General features: G+C 32.8%; 1 pseudogene; it reads left to right on the forward strand.

The window, feature by feature from the left end:
- Positions 1-26,404, forward strand: part of LOC112095380 — a 73,316-nt pseudogene that overhangs the window by 44,648 nt on the left and 2,264 nt on the right.

Raw genomic sequence — 26,404 nt, forward strand, 5'->3', positions numbered from 1 at the left:
AGTACAGGGGATTTTGGACGCTGGAGCTGGAGAAAAGAAGAGTACAGCACGGATATATAGGGGTTTTTGACCTCAGATTCTAGCTTAGCTGTTTTTTCCTTCTCTTTGTATTTACTTTCCGAGACCTTATGGATCTGTTATTTGTTATTAATTCTGATTTTGTTGAACTAAACATGAGCTAAATTCCTTAGCTAGGATTATTGATGGAACCAAAGTTGCAATGAAGATCTATTTGCTATTTTGATTGATAATGTAATTTTCATCTGGTTTATTCAAGCATATTTATTGTTTACTTTCTATTAAGTGACAGGCCATCATTTAGTAAGAAAACACAAACTTAAGCTAATTCTGGAAAGGTTGGTTAAGTTAGATCTAGCTTGGATAATGTAAGAGATAGTATAGGAATATACTATTATCTTGCACAACCCATTAAAATTGATGTTAACGTCAGGTCTGTAAACTAAAACACATAGGAATATGTTGGTTTGGTTTAAGGAATTACAAGCATAAATCTGTCGGAAGATGAATATGTAGAATTTTAGGTTGACTAGATGAACTTTGCTGCAGCAATCGTATAGCAATTCGTGGTCAGAGTTGCAACCGAGGGGAAATCAGTAATCCTAGCCTTCATCCATCATTAAATCACAGCTCTAAGTTCAGATCTTGTTGACTTTTACCTCTTGTCTGCATTTAAATTACAGTCTTTGGTCTTATACATTCTTTTCACTTAATTAATATCAATTTGGCATTCAAACTATTCTCAATCATATTGATAAAACTGGTTTTTGTAATAGAATTCCTCATCAACTCAGTCCCTGTGGAGACGATACTTTACTCATTACTATATTAGTTGTTCGATTACGTGCGCTTGCGTGGAGTCATTTTATGCATAGAGTTTTTGGCGAACAATTGTATACATGTTTGTTCTTTGTTATTGTTGATTCTTGATTTTACGATTTTGCCCATGTTTCTTTGTTCTTCTTTTTCACTCATGCGTTGAAGGTTTTCGGTCATTTTCTTGCGTTTGGGGGCATTATCTTTCCTCGGTTTTCTTCTCACCGCAGCCTTAAATTGTTTTGCCTCTTTCAACTTCTCTTTTTCTTTGCCTCTTTCATTGTTCTTCGACATCTTCTCTTTCTCTTTGCCTCCTTCATTGTTCTTCGGTGAGTATGGTGCGCTTTTTCTCTCATGGGTTCATGTTTGTTGCCTTTCTCATGTGATTTTGAGCGATATTGTTGTGTCTTGCTACCTCTTTTCTCTGGTTTGTTCAGACATTTTTAGTTTTGGGTTTGCTTTGATTTTCATCTCTTATTTTCGTGCATGGTTATTTTGTTCTTTGTGTAGTTAAATTTCTCAATATTTATTAAGATTGGATGCAATTTCTGACTAGATAGTGTATATAGATTTTGAAAAATTATTCTCTAATGTTTTATGCTTGCTCTGGATTAGTCATCTTGTTTAGAGTAATTTTTATCTCGGTGTTTTTGTGTTGTCTTTGGTTGATTTTGATTTTTTTTCATATTTATTGATATGATGATCTACAGGATGTAGGGTACTGATTTGTCATCCCACGAGTCTTAAGTTGATTTTCATTTTGTTTTTCCGTATTTATTGATATGAGGATCTATAGGATGTAGGGTGCTGATTTGTCCTCCCACGTTAATGATTTATGTTTGCTTTGCTGTAGAAGTATTAAATAGACCTCTGATATTTTCTCATTATCTCATATGAGCTGATAAATTTAGGGAAAAAAAAGAAAAAAATATAACAATGCCTTTTTTTCCCTTTCGTTTTTCTTTCTATCGGGAGATTATTTTATTTGTCTTATAATTTTTTCCCCTTATTTTTTATTATCTAATTAGGAAATTTAATTCTTTGGCTTTTGTACACCGACATTATGTTCTTACGTGTACATTTCTTACGAACAATGTACCTCTTCTCTGCTTCTTTATTTAACCATGTTGCTACAGATGAATTTATAATGCATATCTCTGTTCCTTTCTCTTGCATCCCACGCTTTTGCTCTTTTATCTCATTCTCACTTACTTACTGCTCTATCTCACTCTCCATCATTTACTGCTCCATCAATTTATTCTTCTTGGTTGGTTGATATCTCATATATAAGCCAATATTTATAGCAATCTAGGTACTGTTAATATTCTCTATTCATAGCTCTTTAATTTTTACTGTCGATATTGGAAGTATTAGTTCGTTGTAGCGGTATTATTGTTTGTTCCTTATGTTTTGTTATTTGTCTTTATTTCTCATTCTATTTGTCCAGTCAATACTGATCATGCATTGACCTCCTATTTATTTGTTTCTGAGACAAGCATATATATATATATGTATATATATATACATATATATATCTACCTAAGTTAGCTTTGGTAAGTTTTTCTACGTGGCAATGATGGGCATGATTGATTTTGATGTATTGAGCTTTATATAATTTGTCCAAAGATTGTCGTGAATACATTTTTCTCATTTGTTTTGTTCTTATCTGTATTTACTCTGGGTTTTTTCCATTTGTTCTTTACCTTATTTATATTCATTCTTTTTTACCTTATTATTTACCCTTTTATTCTTTTGATTGTCTGATTTCTTCTTCCTCATTTTATTTTTATTGTCCACTCCTTTTACTTTCTTTTATAATGTGTGATAACTCCATGAAATGGAGTTATTTAGCCCCTTTTGTGGATTAAAAAGTATGTTTGTTCTTGAGAATTTATTTAGTTTTTAATATTTTTTACCTTGTTTTTATTTCATTTTATTTTATTTGGAATTAATTTTATTTTTAGTTTGTTTTAGGTATTTTTATATTATTTTATTTTATTTTATTTTATTTTTCTTTAGTTTCCTTTCAAAATATTAGTTTTCTTATTTATGTAATGAATTTGGTGACAGGTGGGCTTAATTGTAAACTTTTAAGTTGAAATGGGGTCAAAATGTAAAGAAACAAATCAGAAACTAAAAATAGAATTTGAACCAAACAAAGCCCAATTTGGAGAGTAGAAAAACAAACGGAACTCGCTTTTGTAGCCGGCAGATCCGCAACACCAACGGACCAGATGCGTGTGTGTGATTCACACTCCTCTCCGTGAGTTTCAGGCAGGCAAAAGGTTTGCTCCAGCCATTCTCTCCATGCCACGTGGCGAGCTTGTCTCCCACTATCTCCTTGCTCCCAATCCGGCGCTGCCACTTGTCTAGGTTTCTTCTCTCCTTTTGTGCGTGGAATTAAAGGCAATTTGGGGTGGGTGATGAGCAATTCTTCCAGCCCAAAGAGCAAAGCATTTAATAAGGGTTTTCAGGAAATTTTCCAAGAGAGAAAAATCCCAAAACAAATATTTTTATTTTGTTAGATTTAGGTTTTATTTTCAATAAATTATTGATGGAGAATTCATTTTGTGAAGAGCAAGAAGATGGAGGATCTAGGAGCTTGTGACAACTCCTAAAATGGTGTTTTCATTCCTTTTCTTATCTCTTATTTTTGTAATTTATAAATGATGAAACCCTTGATGTTATTTAGTTAATTTTGTGAGCTAGGCTCCTAGTAGAACTAAGATTGTGATGTTTTAGTTTTTGCTTTTGGATTGTTTATGGTATTTTTGTACTTGTTCCTTCATGTGTATTTACTTGCTTAATTTCTATTTTTGATGGAAATCAAATGTAGAACTAGACTTAGATTGATTTGGAAAAATTAATTTAGGTTGGACTTTACATGGATGATGCATGTTCAATATAGGAATATATTGATTTGTAGAAGGTATAGGAATATATTGTTTACCTTGTATAACCTAATAAACCCGAACTTGAAATTGGAATTCCATGAACTAGATTCACATAGGAATATGATGAAATTGGTTTGAGGAATTATAGTCATAATTAATTCGGAAGAACTTTATGCACAAATTTGAGTTTGGTTAACTAGTACAGAATGCTGTAGCTTTTCTTTAGCACAGCTTTAGTATTTTGCAATCAAGAGGAAATTAGGAGGTCCTAGCTCGATTATTTACAATTGCTTGCATTTTTATTTTCTTTTAGTTATAAAAATATATAAAAACAATCCTAGAAGCTAATTAATATTGGTATTTAACAAAAGCTAAACACAATCCTCGTGGGATCGATATCCGTACTCTTGTACACTTTATTACTTGTGCGATTCGTATACTTGCGAGTTTACACGCAACAATGGTTTTTGGAAAAGTTCATATATTGCTCCACTTAATCAATCTTTATGATATATAATCTATAATGTGTATGATAGATATAATATGCTTAACTTTGTGCAGTTGCCCTTAGTAGGCAGCCACAATTTTCTATCATACATTACTGAGAATATCTTATATCTGAGCCACGATTATTTTATCTATCTTAGTTCTAGTAAGTTGTTCTACGTGGCAATGATGATCATGATTGATTTTGATGTATTTAGCTTTATATAAATTATCCAAAGATTGCTGTGAATACATTTTTCTTATTTGGATTATGATTTTGTTCACTGTTTTTTCAGTAAAAACAGTTAGGTACTTTTTGCTTTATTATTTTTGCTTACTCTAAGGGCCCGTTTAGTTTACTGATTTGAGTTTTTAATTCGAGTTTAGATGTGATTTTATGAATTTTAAACTAGAATCAACGAAATGAACGGGGCCTAAGTTTTTTACCTCATTCGTATTTATTCTTTTCTTCTTTTCATAATTCTTTTGTTCTTCCTCACTTTATTTTTATTGTCCATTTTTTTTACTTTTTTTCGTGGTAGGCTTTATTGTTTTCTTAGTATTGTTGTTTCTGTTTTTAGTCTTTTCATGCCCTAAGTGTTCACTTTGTTTTGGGAATCATGTCTTGATTTTATAGTTTTTCCCCTCCTTTTCTTGAAGACTGTTCATTATTTTTTCATTATTAGGACATTATATTTCCTTTGTTTTTCAATCTTGTCACTTTCTCTTTCCTTTATTGTTTCCTACCAAAGCCTTTCCTTTATTGTTTCGTAGCAAAGCCCGAAAGTCTTTTGTCTCTTTAATTTTTTTTTCTCGTTCTTTTTTTGATTCCTTTCTGCCAAGCATTGTCCGTAGAGTGCATTTTACTATTGTTTAATCTATTTCTATCATCCATTTGTTCTATTTTTTTCCCATCATGCTGTTTACTATTTCTTTAATGTTGCTTTTTTTACCTCTTCCTCTCAATTCACTTGGTATTTTTGGACAATTTTATATATTGCTTCACTTAATTAGTCTTTGTCACATATAATGTATAATGTATGTGATAGATATAATATATTTTTCTTTGTGCAGTTGCCATTAGTAGGTAGCCACAAATGTCTATCACATATTGCTAAGAATAGCTTATGTCTAAGCCACGATTATTGCATAAAAATATTGTTATATCTATATGTATCAATTTTTTGATTCATTTTTTACTTATTTATTTATTGATTTACTTACTTGATTATTTGCATTTTTTTCAGAGTTTCCCGCATCATTTATTCCTGTTGGTGTTTGGGCAGTTCATAGTTGGTTCCTCAAGCAGAATTTATAGCGTTTGAGGTATTATTAATGATTCTTACCTACAATTTTTTAGTTTTTGTTGCTGTTACTGCCTTGATTCTATTTCTATGGTTAGTGTTAAAGCATTTCCTTTTTGGCCTTAATGCCCTGAGTTGTTTTCTCCATCTTATCTATTTTTTTTTACTAGATTTAAAACCTTTCAGTTCTTTTTTCTCTTATTCTTTCTATCTTTTTGAATAAATTTTCCGTTTTAGCATTGCATCTTCTTCTCAACTAGTAATACTCACTTTGTCATATTGCTCTCATCGTCCTATACAAAATCTACAATTGATTCTCACTTTTCTATTCCTTTTACAATGGATTGACTATTTTAGTCTTCTTTTCCCTTTTTTTTCTTTGTTCTTTTTTCCTTCTTCCATGTACAGATTGCTTGGTTTTTTCATAGTTCATTAGTTGATTTTGTTATTTTACTACTGTTTTCTTTTTCTGTTCTTTGGTCTCCTTACGTGGTAATGATGGCTATAACACTGGCTCAATTACTCATCAAAATTAGAGTGAAAGCCCTCTATTTTGGAAGCTTGGACAACACCTCTCATAGAAGAAGAAAGGGAGAACTGAAAGAGAGAGAGAGTGAGAGAGACAGAGAACGTGAGAGAATGAGAGGGAGGGAAAGGGAAGGAGAGATTATAAAAATAATTAGAAGTGAGATGTTTAGATCTTAAAATTAGATTTGAACCATTTTATAACATTATTAAAATGTCATTTCAAATGTAAAATCAGAGTTGAACCACTATGCAACATTATTAAAAAGTCCTCTTAAACGTATTTGTTATAAGAAATTCTAATAAATAAGATTTTAAACTCAAAATTATAAACACTCCCGCTACATAATAGATAAAATAAGTATGAAAATTTAACATCGGTTTTTTTATTTTTTTAGAATATTTAGGATAAAATTATAAATATATAAAAGTCGAGGGGTGTCATATGCCTAAATCTGAGCTCTGTAAACGCCTCAAAAACAGTTTTCAAGAAATTAAAATTCAGGTTGTTCAGAACCTGTGCAGATCCAAGAATTCAACTCAAACCCTTTGAATGAGGTAACAATTTCTGACCATCCTTTACAAGATAATTCTGAATTTGTGAATAATGATGATCAGAATCTTTTGATTGCCATTAGGAAAGGAACTAGAGAGTGTACAAATCGACCTTTATATCCTCTTGCACATTTCTTATCCTTTAACAGTTTCTCACCATCTCATAGAGCCTTCCTTGTAAGCCTAAATGCCATCACCATTTCAACCACCTTGTCCGAGGCTTTATCTAATGAAAAATGGAAACAAGCTATGAATGTGGAAATGTAGGTGTTGGAGAAGATCAAAACAAGGGCGTTGGTGAAGTTACCGGAAGGAAAGAGACCAGTGGGTTGTAAATGGGTGTATACTGTGAAGTATAGAGCATATAGGTCGATTGAGAGGTACAAGGAGCGATTAGTAGCAAAGGGGTATACTCAAACCTATGGGATTGATTATCTAGAGACATTTACCCCTGTGGCAAAGATGAATACAGTACGAGTATTGTTGTCACTGGCAGCGAATTATGGTTGGGACTTGTAGCAGTTTGATGTCAAAAATACTTTCCTACTGGGGAATTAGAGGAGGAGATTTATATGGAGATTCCACTAGGATATAGGAAGAATTTGACTGCTCACACTGTGTGTAGATTGAAGAAGCCACTATATGGCCTTAAGCAGTCACCACGGGGATGGTTTGGGAGATTTGCAAGAGTTATGCTGACTTTAGGATACAGGCAAAGCCAAGGGGATCATACATTGTTCATTAAGCATTCAACTTCAGGGGGAGTTACAGCTCTTTTAGTGTATGTTGATGACATAATATTGACAGGAGATGATTCTAAGGAGAAGCAAGTCTTAAGTCAGCATTTGGCCAAGGAATTTGAGATTAAAGCATTAGGAAGGTTGAAGTATTTTCTTGGTAGGGAAGCCCCAGATGTATACTTTAATTAGGCACTGATTTTGAAATTTTTAGCACTGTGTAGAATATTTTATGATTATTCCCATAACATTCGCTAAAGCTGTCTTTTCTATGAATTGATAAAATAATGAATTTGAGACCCCGACGTTTTGAAATAGGATTATTGTAGCTAAACCACCGTTACTACCATCTAGAGCATATTATAAGTGACGTGTGAGAGTTGGAATCACGTCATTTGGAGTTTTGTATCTTGAGATGTACGCATTGGAAATTTCATGTTGAAACTTCTCAAAAGCTGTCAAAACCAGGAAAGAACATAATTTTGATTTCTTAAAAACTGTTTTTAAGGCATTTAGAGAGCTCGAATTTCGGCATATGATACCCCTAGCATTTTACATATTTATAATTTTATCCTAAGTATTCTAAACTTTATAAAAAATAAAAAAATAACCAATGTTAAATTTTCATACTTATTTTATCTATTATGTGGCGGGAGTGTTAGTAAAAGACAATTTTGAGTTCAAAATCTTATTTATTACAATTTCTTATAACACATACATTTGAGAGGACATTTTAAAAATGTTGCGTAACAGTTCAAATCTGATTTTCCATTTGGGAGCACATTTTAATAATGTTGCATAATGGTTCAAATCTGATTTTAAGATCGAAACATCTCACTTCTAATTATTTTTATCATCTCTCCTTCCCTCTCTCTCATGTCAACTCTCTCTCTCTCCCCCTCTCACTCTCTCACATTCCCTCTCTCCCTCACTCTCTCTCTCTTTCGGTTCTCCATCTCTTCCTCTATGAGAGGTGTTGTCCAAGCTTCCAAAATAGAGGGCTTTCACTCTATTTTTGATGTAATTCAACCTTGAAGTCAATTTCAAGGTTAGTGATGAATTTGTTAGAGATTTCAAGAAGCTTGAGGTAGTGTTTTTCCCCTTCTTCTTTAATTCGAAAATATTATTTTCTTTGTAGTAATTTGTTTTGTTTATTGATGCTCTTTATTGACCTTGTTTTCTGAAGCCTTAGACCTTACCAAGTTTCTAAAATCCCAAGTTGACAAAGTTAGAGTTTATTAAAGTATGAGTTTCTTTGAAACTTCTCTCTTGAATGTTATTATTTTGGACTTAATCATACTTTCCCCACTTGATTCACATGATTTTGGGGAGGATTCTAGGAGCAGCCCAAGGAAAAGTATATGACTTGATTATTCTCAATAAGTTTTAATATTAGCTATGTTTGAACCTTAAAATAGACTTTTCAAGCATTGATAGGAGATTTGAATCACCCAAATAGAAATTTTGTAGCTTAAGTTATGAATTTTACAAGTGTTTGGAAAAGCTGTCAAAACACCTAACCTGGACAGGTATAGCCGCAAGAATCAACTCAAACGGACAACTATAGTTCAAGATATGCATTTTTAAATTTAAGCATGATCTCCAACAATTCTGCAGAAAAATGGCCACGTTTTGATCTGGCATAATGTGTTTTTGGAGACCTTTACAGGCCAGAAACTAAGCTTATGATAGCTCTTTCGAAAGTCCTTGATGTGTAGTTCGATTAGGCACTGAGTTTGTAATTTTTGGGGCTGTGGAGAATATTTTATGATTATTCCCGTAACAGTCGCCAAAGCTGTATTTTTTAGGAATTGATAAAACAAAGAAACTAAGGCCCCTACTTTTTGAAATAAGATTGCTGCACCTAAACCACAATTACTACCATTTAGAACATATTATTAGTGATATGTAGGAGTTGGAATCACGTCATTTGGAGTTTTGTGACTTGAGTTGTGCACATTGGTAGTTTCATGTCGAAACTTCTTAAAAGCTGTGAAAACCAGGAAAGAACATAATTTTGATTTCTTGAAACTGTTTTTGAGGCATTTAGAGATTTCGGATTTAGGCATATGATACCCCTCGACTTTTACATATTTATAATTGTATCCTAACTATTCTAAACATTATTAAAAATAAAAAAGAAGCCGATGTTAAATTTTCATACTTATTTTATCTATTGTGTGGCGGGAGTGTTTGTAAAAGACAATTTTGAGTTCAAAATCCTGTTTATCAGAATTTCTTAAAACAAATACATTTGAGAGGACATTTTAATAATGTTGCATAATGGTTCAAATCTGATTTTACATTTGAGGGGACATTTTAATAATGTTGCGTAATGGTTCAAATATGATTTTAAGATCCAAGCATCTCACTTGTAATTCTTTCTATCATCTCTTTCTCATGTCAACTCTCTCTCTCCCTCTCTCACTCTCTCACGTTCTATCTCTCCCTCACTCTCTCACAATTTTGTTTCTCCCTCTCTTCCTCCATGAGAGGTGCTCTCCAAGCTTCCAACATAGAGGGCTTTCACTCTAGTCTTGATAGGTAATTCAACCTTGAAGTCAATTTCAAGATTAGAGATGAATTTCTTATGAGATTTCAAGAAGCTTGAGGTAGGAATTTTCCCGTTCTTCTTTAATTCGAAAATATTGTTTTCTTTGTAGTAATTACTTTTGTTTATTGATGCTCTTTATTGACCATGTTTTCTGAAGCCTTAGACCTTACCAAGTTTCTAAAATCCCAAGTTGACAAACTTGGAGTTTGTTAAAGTATGAGTTTTTTTGAAACTTCTCTCGTGAATGTTATTATTTTTGACTTACTCATACTTTCCCCACTTGATTCACTTGATTTTGGGGAGGATTCTAGGAGCAGCCCAAGGAAAAGCATAGGACTTGATTACTCTTAATAGGTTTTAATGTTAGCTATGTTAAAACCTTAAAATAGACTTTTCATGCTTTGATAGGAGATTTGAATCACGCAAAAAGGAATTTTGTAGCTTAAGTTATGAATTTTTCAAGTGTTTGGAAAAGCTGTCAAAGAACCTAACCTGGACAGGTTTGATTCTATTTAATTTTGGGAATCGTTGGAGATGAATTTGAATGAATAGGTTAGATAATTAGAAACGAGACATCCTAAGCTTCGTATAGCTGCAAGAATCAACTCAAACAGACAACTATAGTTCAAGTTATGGATTTTTAAATTTAAGCGTGATCTCCAGAAATTCTGCTGAAAAACAACCACGTTTTGATCTGACATAATGTGTTTTGGAACCTTAACAAACCTGAAACTAAGCTTATGATAGCTCTTTTGAAAGTCCTAGATGTGTAGTTCGATTAGGCACTGAGTTTGTAATTTTTGGGGCTGTGGAGAATCTTTTATGATTATTCCGTAATTGTCGCTAAAGCTGTCTTTTTTAGGAATTAATAAAACAAAGAAATTGGGGTCCCTACTTTTTGAAATAGAATTGCTACACATAAACCACCGTTACTACCATTTAGAACATATTATTAATGACGTATAGGAGTTGGAATCACGTCATTTGGAGTTTTGTAACTTGATTTGTGCACATTGGTAGTTTCATGTAGAAACTTCTTAAAAGCTGTTAAGAATTTTGATTTCTTGAAACTGTTTTTGAGGCATTTAGAGAGCTCAGATTTGGGCATATGATACCCCTCGACTTTTACATATTTATAATTTTATCCTAACTATTCTAAACATTATTAAAAATATAAAAGAAACCGATGTTAAATTTTCATACTTATTTTATCTACTATGTGGTGGGAGTGTTTGTAAAAGACAATATTGAGTTCAAAATCCTATTTATTAGAATTTCTTATAACAAATACATTTGAGAGGACATTTTAATAATGTTGCATAATGGTTCAAATCTAATTTTACTTTTGAGGGGACATTTTAATAATGTTGCATAATGGTTCAAATATGATTTTAAGATCCAAACATCTCACTTGTAATTATTTTTTTATCATCTCTCCTTCCCTCTCTCTCATGTCAACTCTCTCTCTCCCTCTCTCACTCTCTCACATTCTGTCTCTCCCTCACTCTCTCTCAATTTCGGTTCTCCCTCTCTTCCTCCATGAGAGGTGCTCTCCAAGCTTCCAAAATAGAGGGCTTTCACTCTATTTTTGATGGGTAATTCAACCTTGATGTCAATTTCAAGATTAGAGATGAATTTCTCACGAGATTTCAAGAGGCTTGAGGTAGGGTTTTTCCCCTTCTTCTTTAATTCGAAAATATTGTTTTCTTTGTAATAATTTGTTTGGTTTAGTGATGCTCTTTATTGACAATGTTTTCTAAAGCCTTAGACCTTACCTAATTTTTAAAATCCCAAATTGTGAAAGTTGGAGTTTATTAAAGTATGAGGTTCATTGAAATTTCTCTCTTGAATGTTATTATTTTGGACTTAATCATACTTTCCCCACTTGATTCACATGATTTTGGGGAGGATTCTAGGAGCAGCCCAAAGAAAAGCATAGGACTTGATTATTCTCAATAAGTTTTAATATTAGCTATGTTAGAACCTTAAAATAGACTTTTCCAGCGTTGATAGGAGATTTGAATCACCCAAAAAAGAATTTTGTAACTTAAGTTATGAATTTTTCAAGTTGTTGGAAAAACTGTCAAAGAACCTAACCTGGACAGGTTTGAGTCTGTTGAATTCTGGGAATCCTTGGAGACGAATTTGAATGAATATGTTACATAATTAGAAACTAGACATCCTAAGCTTCGTATAGCCGCAAGAATCACCTCAAACGGACAACTATAGTTCAAGTTATGCATTTTTAAAGTTAAGCATGATTCCCTGAAATTCTGCAGAAAAATAGCTACGTTTTGATCTGGTATAATATGTTTTTGGAGACCTTAACAGACCTGAAACTAAGCTTATGATAGCTCCTCGGAAAGCCCTAGATGTCCACATTGATTTGGCACTGATTTTGTAATTTTTTGCACTGTGTAGAATATTTTATGATTATTCCCGTAACAATCGAATCTGAGACCCCTACGTTTTCAAATAGGATTGTTGTAGCTAAACCACTGTTACTACAATTTAGAGCATATTATTAGTGACATGTGAGAGTGGAAATCACGTCATTTGTAGTTTTGTTTCTTGAGATGTGCGCATTAGAAATTTCATGTACAAACTTCTCGAAAGCTGTCAAAACCAGGAAAGAACAGAATTTTGATTTCTTGAAAACTGTTTTTGAGGCATTTAGAGAGCTCAGATTTCGGCATATGATACCCCTAGACATTTACATATTTATAATTTTATCCTAAGTATTCTAAACTTTATAAAAAATAAAAAAATAACCCATGTTAAATTTTCATAGTTATTTTATCTATTATGCGGCGGGAGTGTATGTAAATGACAATTTTGAGTTCAAAATCTTATTTATTACAATTTCCTATAACAAATACATTTGAGAGGATGTTTTAATAATGTTGCGTTACGGTTCAAATCTAATTTTACATTTGGGAGGACATTTTAATAATGTTGCATAATGGTTCAAATCTGATTTTAAGATCCACATATCTCACTTCTAATTATTTTTATCATATATCCTTCCCTCTCTCTCATGTCAACTCTCTCTCTCTCCCTCTCACTTTCTCACATTCTCTCTCTCCCTCAGTCTCTCTCTCTTTCGGTTCTCCCTCTCTTCCTCCATGAGAGGTGCTGTCCAAGCTTCGAAAATAGAGGGCCTTCACTCAATTTCAAGATTAGAGATGAATTATTTAGAGATTTCAAGATGCTTGAGGTAGTGTTTTTCCCATTCTTCTTTAATTCGAAAATATTGTTTTCTTTGTAGTAATTTGTTTTGTTTATTGATGCTCTTTATTGACCATGTTTTCTGAAGCCTTACAACTTACCAAGTTTCTCAAATCCCAAGTTGACAAAGTTGGAGTTTATTACAGTATGAGTTTCTTTGAAACTTCTCTCTTGAATGTTATTATTTTGGACTTAATCATACTTTCCCAACTTGATTCACATGATTTTGGGGAGGATTCTAAGAGCAACCCAAGGAAAAGAATAGGATTTGATTACTCAAAATTTGTTTTAATATTAGCTACGTTAGAACCTTAAAATAGACTTTTCAAGCTTTGATAGGAAATTTGAATCACCCAAAAAGGAATTTTGTAGCTTAAGTTATGAATTTTTCAAGTTGTTGAAAAAACTGTCAAAGAATCTAACCTGGACAGATTTGATTCTGTTGAATTCTGAGAATCTTTGGAGATGAATTTGAATGAATAGGTTACAGAATTGGAAACTAGACATCCTAAGCTTCGTATAGCCACAAGAATCACCTCAAACGGACAATTATAGTTCAAGTTATGCATTTTTAAAGTTATGCATGATTTTCAGAAATTTTGTACAAAAACAGCCACGTTTTGAGCTGGTATAATGTATTTTTGGAGACCTTAACAGACCTGAAACTAAGCTTATGATAGCTCTTTGGGAAGCCCTAGATGTCTAGTTCGATTAGGCGCTGATTTTGTAATTTTTGGGGCTATGTAGAATATTTTATGATTATTTCTGTAACAATCCCTAAAGCTGTCTTTTCTAGGAATTGATAAAACATAGAAACTGAGACCCCTAGTATTTCAAATAGGATTGCAGCACCTAAACCACTGTTACTACCATTTAGAACATATTATTTGTGACATGTGGGAGTTAGAATCATGTCATTTGGGCTTTTTGTAACTGGAGTTGTGCGCATTGGAAGTATCATGTAGAAACTTCTCCAAAGCTCTCAAAACCAGGAAAGAATAGAATTTTGATGTCTTCAAAACTGTTTTGGAGGCATTTAGAGAGTTCAGATGTGGGCATATGATACTCCTCAATTTTTACATATTTATAATTTTATCCTAAATATTCTAAACTTTATAAAAAATAAAAAAAATGCCTATGTTAAATTTTAATACTTATTTTATGTATTATGTGGCGGGAGTGTTTGTAAAAGGCAATTTTGAGTTCAAAATCTTATTTATTAGAATTTCTTATAACAAATACATTTGAGAGGACATTTTAATAATGTTGTATAATGGTTGAAATATGATTTTGCTTTTGAGAGGACATTTTTATAATGTTGCATAATGGGTCAAATCTGATTTTAAGATGCAAACTTCTCACTTCTAATTATTTTTATCATCTCTCCTTCCCTCTCTCTCACGTGAACTCTCTCTCTCCCCCTCTCACCCTCTCATGTTTTCTCTCTCCCTCACTCTCTCTCTCTTTCGGTTCTCCGTCTCTTCCTCCATGAGAGGTGTTGTCCAAGCTTCCAAAATAGAGGGCTTTCACTCTGTTTTTGATGGGTAGTCCAACCTTGAAGTAAATTTTAAGATTAGAGATGAATTTCTCACGAGATTTCAAGAAGCTTGAGGTAGAGTTTTTCCCTTTCTTCTTTAATTCGAAAATATTGTTTTCTTTGTAGTAATTTGTTTGGTTTAGTGATGCTCTTTATTGACAATGTTTTCTAAAGCCTTAGACGTTACCTAATTTCAAAAATTCCAAATTGTCAAAGTTGGAGTTTATTAAAGTATGAGTTTCTTTGAAATTTATTTTATTTATTCTGTGGTGGGAGTGTTTGTAAAAGACAATTTTGAGTTCACAATCTTATTCATTAGAATTTCTTATAACCAATCATTTGAGAGGACATTTATGATTTTACATTTGGGATGACATTTTTATAATGTTGTATAATGGTTCAAATATGATTTTAAGATCAAAACATCTCACTTCTAATTATTTTTATCATCTCCCATTCCTGTCTCTCACGTGAACTCTCTCGATCCCACTCTCACTCTCACACGGTCCCTCTCTCCCTCACTGTCTCTCCCTCACTCTCTCTCCCTTACTCACTCTCTCTTTTGGTTCTCCCTCTCTTCCTCAATGGTAGGTGATGTCCAAGCTTCCAAAATAGAGGGCTTTCACTCTATTTTTGATAGGTAATTCAACCTTGAAGTCAATTTCAAGATTAGAGATGAATTTCTTACGAGATTTCAAGAAGCTTGATGTAGGGTTTTTCCCCTTCTTCTTTAATTCAAAAATATTGTTTTCTTTGTAGTAATTTGTTTGGTTTAGTGATGCTCTTTATTGACAGTGTTTTCTAAAGCCTTGGACCTTACCTAATTTCTAAAATCCCAAGTTGACAAAGTTGGAGTTTATTAAAGTATGGGTTTCTTTGAAACTTTTTCTATTGAATGTTATTATTTTGGACTTAATCATACTTTCCCCACTTGATTCACATGATTTTCGGGAGGATTCGAGGTGCAGCCCAAGGAAAAGCAAAGGACTTGACTATTTTCAATAAGTTTTAATGTTAGCTATATTAGAACCTTAAAATAGACTTTTCAAGCTTGGATAGGATATTTGAATCACCCAAAAAGGAATTTTGTAACTTAAGTTGTGAATTTTTCAAGTTGTTGGAAAAATTGTGAAAGAACCTAACCTAGACAGGTTTGATTCTGTTAAATTCTGGGAATCTTTGGAGATGAATTTGAATGAATAGGTTACATAATTGGAAACTAGACATCCTAAGCTTCGTATAGCCATAAGAATCACCTCAAACGGACAACTATAGTTCAAGTTATGTATTTTTAAAGTTAAGCATGATTTCCACAAATTCTGCAGAAAAATAGCCACGTTTTGATCTGGTATAATGTGTTTTTGGAGACCTTAACATGCCTGAAACTAAGCTTATGATAGTCCTTTCAAAAGTCCTAGATTTGCAGTTCGATTAGGCACTGAGTTTGTAATTTTTGGGGCTGTGGAAAATATTTTATGATTATTCCCGTAACAGTCGCTAAAACTGTCTTTTTTAAGAATTTGTAAAACAATGAAACTGAGCCCCAACTTTTTGAAATAGTGTTGTTGTAGCTAAATCACCATTACTACCATTTAGAGCATATAATTAGTGACGTGTGAGAGTTGGAATCACGTCATTTAGAGTTTTGTATCTTGAGATGTGCGCATTGGAAATTTCATGTAGAAACTTCTCAAAAGCTGTCAAAACTAGGAAAGAACAGAATTTTGATTTCTTGAAAACTGTTTTTGGGGCATTTAGAGAGCTCGGATATCGGCATATAATAACCCTAGACTATTACATATTTATAATTATATCCTAAGTATTCTAAACTTTATAAAAAATAAATAAAAAACCCATGTTAAATTTTCATAGTTATTTTATCTATTATGTGGCAGGAGTGTCTGTAAAAGACAATTTTGAGTTCAAAATCTTATTTATTACAATTTCTTATAACAAATACATTTGAGAGGACATTTTAATAATGTTGCATAACGGTTCAAATCTGATTTTAAGATCCAAACATCTCACTTCTAATTATTTTTATCATCTCTCCTTCCCTCTCTCCCATGTCAACTCTCTCTCTCCCCCTCTCACTCTCTCACATACTCTCTCTCCCTCACTCTCTCTCTCTTTCGGTTCTCCCTCACTTCCTCTTTGAGAGGTGCTATCCAAGCTTCCAAAATGGAGGGCTTTCACTCTATTTTTCATGGGTAATTCAACCTTGAAGTCAATTTCAAGGTCAGAGATGAATTTCTTAGAGATTTCAAAAAGCTTGAGGTAGTGTTTTTCCCCTTCTTCATTAATTCGAAAATATAGTTTTCTTTGTAGTAATTTGTTTTCTTTATTGATGCTCTTTATTGACCATGTTTTCTAAAGCCTTAGACCTTACCAAGTTTCTTAAATCCCAAGTTGACAAAGTTGGAGTTTATTAAAGTACGAGTTTCTTTGAAACTTCTCTCTTGAATGTTATTATTTTTGACTTAATCATACTTTCCCCTCTTGATTCACATGATTTTGGGGAGGATTCTAGGAGCAGCCCAAGGAAAAGCATTGGACTTGATTATTCTCAATAAATTTTAATGTTCGCTATGTTAGAACCTTAAAATAGACTTTTCAAGCATTGATAGGAGATTTGAATCACCCAAAAAGGAATTTTGTACCTTAAGTTATGAATTTTTCAAGTGTTTGGAAAAGCTGTCAAAGAACCTAACCTGGACAGGTTTGATAATATTAAATTCTGGAAATCTTTGGGGATGACTTTGAATGAATAGGTACATAATTGGAAACTAGACATCCTAAGCTTTGTATAGCCGCAAGAATCAACTCAAACGGACAACTATAGTTCAAGTTATGGATTTTTAAATTTAAGCGTGATCTCTAGAAATTCCGCAGAAAAACAGCCACGTTTTGATCTGACATAATGTGTTCTTCGAACCTTAACAGACCTGAAACTAAGCTTATGATAGCTCTTTTGAAAGTCCTAGATGTGTAGTTCGATTAGGCACTGAGTTTGTAATTTTTGGGGCTGTGGAGAATATTTTATTATTATTCCCGTAACAGTCGCCAAAGCTGTCTTTTCTTGGAATTGATAAAACAAAGAAACTGAGGCCCCTACTTTTTGAAATAGGATTGCTGCACCTGAACCACCGTTACTACCACTTAGAACATATTATTAGTGACGTGTAGGAGTTGAAATCACGTCTTTTGGAGTTTTGTAACGTGAGTTGTGCACATTGGTAGTTCCATGTAGAAACTTTTTAAATGCTGTCAAAACCAAGAAAGAACAGAATTTTGATTTCTTGAAACTGTTTTTGAGGCATTTAGGGAGCTTGGACTTGGGCATATGATACCCCACGACTTTTACATATTTACAATTTCATCCTAACTATTCTAAACATTATTAAAAATAAAAAAGAAGCCGATGTTAAATTTTCATACTTATTTTATCTATTATGTGGCGGGAGTGTTTGTAAAAGACAATTTTGAGTTCAAAATCCTATTTATTATAATTTCTTATAACAAATACATTTGAGAGGACCTTTTAATAATGTTGCATAATGGTTCAAATCTGATTTTACATTTGAGGGGACATTTTAATAATGTTGCATAATGGTTCAAATATGATTTTAAGATCCAAACATCTCACTTGTAATTATTTTTATCATCTCTCCATCCCCCTCTCTCATGTCAACTCTCTCTCTCCCTCTCTCACTCTCTCACGTGCTATCTCTCCCTCACTCTCTCTCAATTTTGGTTCTCCCTCTCTTCCTCCATGAGAGGTGCTCTCCAAGCTTCCAAAATAGAGGGCTTTCACTCTAGTTTTGATAGGTAATTCGCTTGAAGTCAATTTCTAGATTAGAGATGAATTTCTTACGAGATTTCAAGAAGCTTGAGGTAGGATTTTTCCCCTTCTTCTTTAATTCAAAAATATTGTTTTCCTTGTAGTAATTTGTTTGGTTTAGTGATGCTCTTTATTGACAATGTTTTCTAAAGGCTTAGACCTTACCTAATTTTTAAAATCCCAAATTGTCAAAGTTGGAGTTTATTAAAGTATGAGTTTCATTGAAATTTCTCTCTTAAATGTTATTATTTTGGACTTAATCATAATTCCCCACTTGATTTACATGATTTTGGGGAGGATTCTACGAGCAGCCAAAGGAAAAGCATAGGACTTCATTGTTCTCAATAAGTTTTAATGTTAGCTATGTTAGAACCGTATAATAGACTTTTCAAGCTTTGATAGGAGATTTGATTCACCCAAAAAGGAATTTTGTAACTTAAGTTATGAATTTTTTAAGTTGTTTGAAAAACTGTCAAAGAACCTAACCTGGACAGGTTGATTCTGTTAAATTCAGAGAATCTTTGGAGATGAATCTGAATGAATATGTTACATAATTAGAAACTAGAAATCCTAAGCTTCGTATAGCCGCAAGAATCAACTCAAACGGACAACTATAGTTCAAGTTATGCATTTTTAAAGTTTAGCATGATTTTCTAAAATTCTGCAGAAAAACAGCCACGTTTTGATCTGGCATAATGTGTTTTTGGAGACCTTAACAAACCTGAAACTAAGCTTATGATATATCTTTCGAAAGTCCTAGATGTGTAGTTCGATTAGGCACTGAGTTTGTAATTTTTGGGGCTGTGGAGAATATTTTATTATTATTCCCGTAACAGCCGCTAAAGCTGTCTTTTCTAGGAATTGATAAAACAAAGAAACTGAGACCCCTACTTTTTGAAATAGGATTGCTGCACCTAAAACACCGTTACTATCATTTAGAACATATTATTAGTGACGTGTAGGAGTTGAAATCACGTCATTTGGAGTTTTGTAACACGAGTTGTGCGGATTGGAAGTTTCATTTAGAAACTTATCAAAAGCTGTCAAAACCAGGAAAGAACAGAATTTTGATTTCTTGACACTGTTTTTTAGGCATTTAGAGAGTTCGGATTTGGGCATATGATACCCTTAGACTTTTACATATTTATAATTTTATCCTAAATATTCTAAACTTTATAAAAAATAAAAAAATAACCCATGTTAAATTTTCATACTTATTTTATCTATTATGTGGCTGGAGTGTTGGTAAAAGACAATTTTGAGTTCAAAATCTTATTTATTACAATTTCCTATAACAAATACATTTGAGAGGACATTTTAATTTTGTTGCATAATGGTTCAAATCTGATTTTACATTGGAGAGGACATTTGAATAATGTTGCATAATGGTTCATGTCTGTTTTTAAGATCCAAACATCTCACTTCTAATTATTTTTATCATCTCTCCTTCCCACTCTCTCCTGTCAACTCTATGTCTCCCCCTCTCATTCTCTCACGTTCTCTCTCTCCCTCACTCCCTCTCTCTCTCTCTTTCGGTTCTCCTTCTCTTCCTCCATGAGAGGTGCTGTCCACGCTTCCAAAATAGAGGGCTTTCACTCTATTTTTGATGGGTAATTCAACCTTGAAGTCAATTTCAAGATTAGAGATGAAATTCTTAGAGATTTCAAGAGGCTTGAGGTACTGTTTTTCCCCTTCTTCTTTAATTCAAAAATATTATTTTCTTTGTAGTAATTTGTTTTGTTTATTGATGCTCTTTATTGACAATGTTTTCTTAAGCCTTAGACGTTACCTAATTTCTAAAATCCCAAATTGTCAAAGTTGGAGTTTATTAAAGTATGAGTTTCTTTAAAATTTCTCTCTTGAATGTTATTATTTTGGACTTAATCATACTTTCCCCACTTGATTCACATGATTTTCGGGAGGATTCTAGGTGCAGCCCAAGGAAAAGCATAGGACCTGATTATTCTTAATAAGTTTTAATGTTAGCTATGTTAGAACCTTAAACTATAGTTTTCAAGCTTTGATAGGAGATTTGAATCACCCAAAAAGGAATTTTGTAGCTTACGTTCTGAATTTTTCAAGTTGTTAGAAAAAATGTCAAAGAACCTACCCAGGACAGGTTTGATTCTATTGAATTAAGGGAAATTTTGGAGATGAATTTGATGGAATAGACTACATAATTGGAAGCTAGACATCCTAAGCTTCGTATAGCCACAAGAATCACCTCAAATGGACAACTATAGTTCAAGTTATGCATTTTTAAATTTAAGCATGATTTCCAGAAACTATCCAGAAAAACAGCCACGTTTCGATCTGGTATAATGTGTTTTTGGAGACATCAGCATACCTGAAACTAAGCTTATGATAGATCTTTGGAAAGCCCTAGATGTCTAGTTTGATTAGGCAATGATTTTGTAATTTTTTGGGCTGTGTGGAATATTTTATTATTATTCCCGTAACTTAGACCCCTGTGTTTTCAAACAGTATCGCTACAACTAAACTACCATTACTACCATTTAGAACATATTATAAGTGACATGTGGGAGTTAGAATCACGTCATTTGGAGTTTTATAAGTTGAGTTGTGCGCGTTTGAAGTTTCATGTAGAAACTTTTCAAAAGCTGTCAAAACCAGGATCGAACATAATTTTGATTTCTTGAAAACTCTTTTTGAGGCATTCAGAGAGCTCAGATTTGGGCATATGATACCCCTCGACTTTTACATATTTATAATTTTATCCTATATATTCTAAACTTTATATAAAATAAAAAAAAGCCCATGTTAAATTTTCATACTTATTTTATCCATTATGTGGTGGGAGTGTCTGTAAAAGACAATTTTGAGTTCAAAATCTTATTTATTCAAAATCTTAAAAGACAATTTTGAGAGGACATTTTAATAATGTTGCATAATGATTCAAATCTGGTTTTACATTTGTGAGGATATTTTAATAATGTTGCATAATGGTTCAATTTAGATTTTAAGATCCAAACATCTCACTTCTAATTACTTTTATCATCTCTCGTTCCATCTCTCTCATGTTAACTCTCTCTCTCCCCCACTCACTCCCTCTCGGTTCTTCCTCTCTTCCTCCATGAGAGGTGTTGTCCAAGCTTCCAAAATTGTCAAAGTTGGAGTTCATTAAAGTATGTGTTTCTTTAAAATTTCTCACTTGAATGTTATTATTTTGGACTTAATCATACTTTCCCCATTTGATTCACATGATTTTGGGGAGGATTCTAGGAGCAGCCCAAGGAAAAGCATAGGACTTGATTATTCCCAATAACTTTTAATGTTAGCTATGTTAGAACTTTAAAACAGACTTTTCAAGTTTTGATAGGAGATTTGAATCACCCAAAAAGGAATTTTGTAGTTTAAGTTATGAATTTTTCAGGTTGTTGGAAAAACTGTCAAAGACCATAACATGGACAGGTGTGATTCTCTTGAATTATGGGAATCTTTGGAGATGAATTTGAATGAATAGTTTACGTAGACATCCTAAGCTTCGTATAGCTGCAAGAATCACCTCAAACGGACAACTATATTTCAAGTTATGTAGTTTTAAATTTAAGAATGATTTTCAAAAATTCTGCAAAAAAACAGCCACGTTTTGATCTGGTAGAATCTATTTTTGGAGACATTAATGGACCTAAAACTAATCTTATCATAGAAGCCCGAGATGTCTACTTCAATTAGGCATTGATTTTGTAATTTTTGGGGCTGCGTAGAATATTTTATGGTTATTCCTGTAACAGTCGTTAAAGCTGTCTTTTTTAGGAATTGATAAAACAAAGAAACTAAGACTCCTACATTTTGAAATAGGATTGCTGCACCTAAACCATCATTACTACCATTTAGAACATATTATTAGTGACGTGTGGGAGTTAGAATCATGTCATTTGGACTTTTATAACTTGAGTTGTGCGCATTTCAAGTTTCATGTAGAAACTTCTCTAAAGCTATCAAAACCATGATTGTACAGAATTTTGATTTCTTGAAAATCCTTTTTGAGGCATTTAGAGAGCTTAGATTTGGGCATATGATACCCCTCGACTTTTACATATTTATAATTTTATCCAAAGTATTCTAAACTTTAAAAAAAAAAAAAACCCATGTTAAATTTTAATACTTATTTTATCTAGTATGCGGTGGGAGTGTTTGTAAAAGACAATTTTGAGTTCAAAATCTTATTTATTCGAATTTCTTATAACAAATACATTTGAGATGACATTTTAATAATGTTGCATAATGATTCAAAACTGGTTTTACATTTGAGACGACATTTTAATAATATTGCACAATGGTTCAAATCTGATTTTAAGATCCAAACGTCTCACTTCTAATTATTTTTATCATCTCTCCTTCTCTCTCTCTCATGTTAACTCTCTCTCTCTCCCCCTCACACTCTCTCACGTCCTCTTTATCCCTCACTCTCTCTCACTTTCGGTACATCCTCTCTTCCTCCATGAGAGGTGCTGTCCAAGTTTCCGAAATAGAGGGCTTTTACTCTATTTTTTATGGGAATTCAACCTTGACGTCAATTTCAAGATTAGAGATGAATTTCTTAGAGATTTCAGGAAGCTTGAGGTAGGGTTTTTCCCCTTCTTCTTTAATTCGAAAAGATTATTTTCTTTGTAGTAATTTCTTTGGTTTAGTGATGCTCTTTATTGACAATGTTTTCTTAAGCCTTAGACCTTACCTAATTTCTAAATTTCCAAATTGTCAAAGTTGGAGTTTATAAAAGTATGAGTTTCTTTAAAACTTCTCTCTTGAATGTTATTATTTTGGACTTAATCATACTTTCCCCACCTGATTCACATGATTTTGGGGAGGATTCTAGGAGCAGCCCAAGCAAAAGCATAGGACCTGATTATTCTTAAAAAGTTTTAATGTTAGCTATGTTAGAACGGTAAAATAAAGTTTTCAACCTTTGATAGGAGATTTGAATCACTCAAAAAGGAATTTTGTAGCTTACGTTTTGAATTTTTCATGTTGTTGGAAAAACTGTCAAAGAACCTAACCTGGACAGGTTTGAATTGGTTGAATTCTGGGAATCTTTGGAGATGAATTTGAATGAATAGCCTACATAATTGGAAACCATAAATTCTAAGCTTCATATAGCCACAAGAATCACCTCAAACGGACAGCTATAGTTCAAGTTATGGATTTTTAAATTTAAACATGATTTCCAGAAATTATGCCAAAAAACAGCCACGTTTCGATATGGTATAATGTGTTTTTGGCGACCTTAGCATACCTGAAACTAAGCTTATGATAGTTATTTGGAAAGCCCTAGATGTCTACTTCGCTTAGGCACTAATTTTGTAATTTTTTGGGCTGTGGTAGAATTTTTTAGGATAATGCCTGTAACAGTCGCTAAAGCTATCTTTTCCAGGAATTGATAAAACAAAGAAACTGAGACCCTATTTTTTGAATCACGTCATTTGGAGTTTTGTATCTTGAGATGTGCGCATTGGAAATTTCATGTAGAAACTTCTCAAAAGCTGTCAAAACCAGAAAAGAACAGAATTTTGATTTCTTGAAAACTGTTTTCTAGGCATTTAGTGAGCTCGTATTTCGGCATATGATACCCCTAGACTTTTACATATTTATAATTTTATCCTAAGTATTCTAAACTTTATAAAAAATAAAAAAATAACCCATGTTAAATTTTCATACTTATTTTATCTATTATGTGGCAGGAGGAGTGTTTATAAAAGACAATTTTGAGTTGAAAATCTTATTTATTACAATTTCTTATCACAAATACATTTGAGAAGACATTTTAATAATGTTGTGTAACGGTTCAAATCTGATTTTACATTTGGGAGGACATTTTAATAATGTTGCATAATGGTTCAAATCTGATTTTAAGACCCAAACATCTCACTTGTAATTATTTTTATCATCTCTCCTCCCCTCTCTCTCATGTCAACTCTCTCTCTCCCCCTCTCACTCTCTCACATTCTCTCTCTCCCTCACTCTCTCTTTCGGTTCTCTCTCTCTTCCTCTATGAGAGGTGTTATCCAAGCTTCCAAAATAGAGTGCTTTCACTCTATTTTTCATGGGTCATTCAACCTTGAAATCAATTTCAAGGTTAGAGATGAATTTCTTAGAGATTTCAAAAAGCTTGAGGTAGTGGTTTTCCCCTTCTTCTTTAATTCAAAAATATTGTTTTCTTTGTAGTAATTTGTTTAGTTTAGTGATGCTCTTTTTTGATAATGTTTTCTAAAGCCTTAGACCTTACCTAATTTCTAAAATCCCAAATTATCAAAGTTGGAGTTTTTTAAAAAATGAGTTATTATTTTAGACTTAATCATACTTTCCCCACTTGATTCACACGATTTTGGGGAGGATTCTAGGAGCAGCCCAAGAAAAAGCATAGGACTTGATTATTCCTAGTAACTTTTAATGTTAGCTATGTTAGAACTTTAAAGCAGACTTTTCAAGTTTTGATAGGAGATTTGAATCACCAAAAAAGGAATTTTGTAGTTTAAGTTATGAATTTTTCAAGTTGTTGGAAAAACTGTCAAAGAACATAACATGGACAGGTGCGATTCTGTTGAATTCTGGGAATCCTTGGAGATGACTTTGAATGAATAGTTATATTATTAGAAACTATACATCCTAAACTTCATATAGCCATAAGAATCACCTCAAACGGACAACTACAATTTAAGTTATGCATTTTTAAAGTTAAGCATGATTTTCAGAAATTTGTCAGAAAAACAGCCACGTTTCAATCTGGTATAATCTATTTTTGGAGACGTTCGCAGACCGGAAACTAAGCTTCTGATAGCTCTTTGGAAAGCCCTAGATGCCTATTTCTATTAGGCACTGATTTTCTAATTTTTCATGTTATGTAGAATATTTTATTATTATTTCCGTAACAATCACTAAAGGTGTCTTTTCTAGGAATTGATAAAATAAAGAAACTGAGACACTTACTTTTTGAAATAGGATTGCTACACCTAAACTACCATTACTACCATTTAGAACATATTATTAGTGACGTGTGGGAGTTGGAATCACGTCATTTGGAGTTTTGTAACTCGAGTTCTGCGCATTGGAAGTTTCATGTAGAAACTTTTCAAATGCTGTCAAAATTCAACCTTGAAGTCAATTTCAAGATTAGAGATGAATTTCTTAGAGATTTCAAGAAGCTTGAGGTAGGGTTTTCCCCTTCTTTAATTCAAAAATATTGTTTTCTTTGTAGTAATTTGTTTGGTTTAGTGATGCTCTTTATTGGCAATCTTTTCTAGAGCCTTAGACCTTACCTAATTTCTAAAATCCCAAATTGTCAAAGTTGGAGTTTATTAAAGTATGAGTTTCATTAAAATTTCTCTCTTGAATGTTATTATTTTGGACTTAATCATACTTTCCCCACTTGATTCACATGATTTTGGGGAGCATTCTAGGAGCAGCCCAAGGAAAAGCAAAGGACTTGATTATTCTCAATAAGTTTTAATGTTAGCTATGCTAGAACCTTAAAATATACTTTCCAAGCTTTGATAGGAGATTTGAATCACCCAAAAAGGAATTTTGTAGCTTAAGTTATGCATTTTTCAAGTTGTTGAAAAAACAGTCAAAGAACCTAACCTAGACAGGTATGATTCTGTTGAATTCTGGGTATCTTTATAGATGAATTTGAATGAATATGTTCCATAATTGGAAACTAGACATCCTACACTTCGTATAGCCATAAGAATCACCTCAAACGGACAACTATAGTTCAAGTTATGCACTTTTAAAGTTAAGCATTATTTCCAGAAATTCTGCAGAAAAAGACCGAGTTTCTCGCCATGGGGAGCTCCGGTCCTCTTTGTCAAGAAGAAGGATGGCACGCTTCAGATGTGCATAGATTATAGAGAGCTCAACAAAGTCACCATCAAGAACAAGTACCCATTGC

Source organism: Morus notabilis, unplaced genomic scaffold, assembly GCF_000414095.1.
Source record: "Morus notabilis unplaced genomic scaffold, ASM41409v2 Scaffold834, whole genome shotgun sequence".
In the NCBI taxonomy this organism is placed as follows: Eukaryota; Viridiplantae; Streptophyta; class Magnoliopsida; order Rosales; family Moraceae; genus Morus; species Morus notabilis.